The sequence below is a fragment of the Gossypium arboreum genome, chromosome 7 (genome assembly GCF_025698485.1).
Source record: "Gossypium arboreum isolate Shixiya-1 chromosome 7, ASM2569848v2, whole genome shotgun sequence".
Taxonomy (NCBI): Eukaryota; Viridiplantae; Streptophyta; class Magnoliopsida; order Malvales; family Malvaceae; genus Gossypium; species Gossypium arboreum.
Window position 1 is genome coordinate 80,805,837 of NC_069076.1, and position 2,526 is coordinate 80,808,362.

Genomic DNA, 2,526 nt, shown 5'->3' on the forward strand with positions numbered 1-2,526 from the left:
TGCTAGCAATAATTTAAGTTAGGAATCAAATTTGGAAAAATACCCATAGGTGAAATTTGTGTATTTTGATGTTTTATGATGGAATATGAGGTTTTAAATTATGTTAGACAACTTGTGCTACTTGGTTTTAAGTGAAAACGAGTAAAAAGGCTTAATCGGTAAAAATACCTAATAGTCATAAGTACATGTTAGTGTGTGAATTTGATGTTGCCATAGAAGGAAAAATGATCAGCATGTCATAAACATAAGAAAATAGGATGAAGTTTAATTTACGAGCCTTGGGGCAAAAGTGCAAATATGTGAAAGTTTAGGGGCAAAAATGTAATTTTTCCAAAGTTTGAGTAAAGGGTTGTTTTGATAAATGTTGATATTAAATAAGCTAAATTTGCTATTATAGATCAAGAAGAGCGAAATTCGAGAGTAGATCGGGAAAAGAAAAGTAAAGGACTAAATTGTAAAGTTTAGTCACATTTTGTATCGAGGTAAGTTTACAGTAAATAAATGCAATATTCTTTTATTTTACATTATTATTGTCAATTTCAGCATTTATATATTATGTTATGAAAATATTTAAAGTCGAATTTAAGGTGAAGTGACAGAGGAAAAGTGTTAGAAAGCCGGTTGAACCCTAGGAATGTTAGGATATTAGGGTTGACAGACGTAATGAAATGAGCCATGTAAGTCCATATTAGAAATATGGCTTTGGAGACAGGATTGAGCCATGTAAGTCCATATTATATATGGCATTGGAGACAGAATAATTCATGTAAGTCCATGTCAAAGACATGGCATTGGCGAGATATTGATGAGCAGAACGACCCTAGTATCCTTAGTATTCCAAGTGGTTCAACGGGTCAGGATACGAGTTAAATTACAGTGAATTAACAGCAAAGGAAAAGTAGATTATACTTATGAAAAGGAAAGGTCGTAAGAAAGAAGGTAAGGGAATAAAGAAGAAGATAGAAATTGAGAAGTAAAGAAATTTATGATGTTAGATGATATTATGCATAATTATTCATTATGTTGAATGTTGTGATTTATTTGCTTGTAAGCTTACTAAGCCTAGTGCTTAATCTCTTTATTTTCTTCTTCTTATAGTACTTATCTAGTCACTCGGGGATCGAAGGAAATGTCGGAGGCCGATCACACTATCAAAGAAATAACTCGGTATAACTAGACGTTTTGTTTTGGGTATGGCATGTATAGAAACTTAGCTACTTTTGGTATAATATGAATAATGAATGATGTGTAAATACTTGCTAGTGATTAGCTAAGAAAATAGCTGATGATATACATGTTTATTAATATGTATGATTGAATGATGATTATCACATGAAAATTATGAAAAATGTGAAAGTAACCTAAAACAGATTCAAGTAATGAAATGATGTAACTTTGAAAAATCACTAAAATTGTAGAAACATAGTTTGAAGATGAATAATATATGAAATTAAAGCTTATTATGTATATTTTCTTATGGAATAAGCAAAACAGGTAAAAGTATTATATTTTATGATATATCTGAGTTTTAGTGAAACAGGGTCGAGTGATTTCTGGATCCCTGTTTCAACTTTGGAAATTCACCATAAATTGTACAAAACTAATTAGAAGGTATAATTTATATGGTTAGAATGCTTGTTGAATCTAGTTTTGAGAGAAACAAACGACTTAGTCATATGAATTTTTTACAGGAAGAAAAATTGTTCGTAGTAAGAAGAGGTCAGTGCAGTCGAGTTTTGAAATAGGGGAAACTTTAACTAATAAACTGTACTAATTGGCTAAGTCAAAAAAATTCTAGAAAAAAATTAGTAGATATATATATGAGTCTAGTTTCATGAAAAATTTACGGATATTAATTTCAAGTTTTGAAACTCGAGAAATGAATTTTTAAGTAACCATGACGCAGAAAAACAGTTTATTCTGAAAATTAAAATAAGTGATTTAGAGTTGTTTAAAAGGTAAGATAAGTTTAGTAACACCTCAAGCTTGACTCCGGTGATGGTTTCGGGCGTGGGGGCGTTACATTTATTGGTATCAGAGCAGGTTTAGTCGGTTCTCGGAACAGCTAGTGTGAGAAAAAGTCTAGCTATACATGCCATACTTGTATTTTAATAGTGTGACGACTCCTGACGATTTTTAAATATTTTGTTTTATTGTAATGGATCCCGAGTGAGCTGGTGATGATGATGTAGAAAGTAATGCGCTGCTCCGTAGAAGGGTAGCGCCATCGAGAATAGGCCATGAATAGTTAATCGGGAGGAGTGACTCGAAGCTCTCTTCCAAGCTTTGAATGATTTGTTTGCCGAGTTCGTTCGTACGAATCCGGTAGTTAGACCTCCACCCCCTCATGACTCTCAGGCTACCCATGTAGCTCAAGCTCCCCCAATCACAGGTACAGTGATAAGAGAAAAGCCACCATTGATAGAATAAGGAAACAAGGCGAAGAGTTCGAGCAACAAAAGATGATGATGCGAAAAGAGCGAATTTTGGTTAGAAAATACTATCGAGTCTTTGATGAGTTATCTT

The 2,526-nt window shown here is 32.9% G+C and overlaps 1 long non-coding RNA gene across 1 annotated transcript; it reads left to right on the top strand.

Moving 5' to 3' along the window:
• Positions 1-431: 431 nt before the first annotated feature.
• On the top strand, positions 432-1,349 carry LOC128295072 (uncharacterized). The gene is made up of 2 exons (XR_008285375.1): positions 432-482; positions 1,099-1,349. It is a non-coding gene; the product is annotated as an uncharacterized LOC128295072 (long non-coding RNA).
• The last annotated feature ends 1,177 nt before the right edge of the window (positions 1,350-2,526 follow it).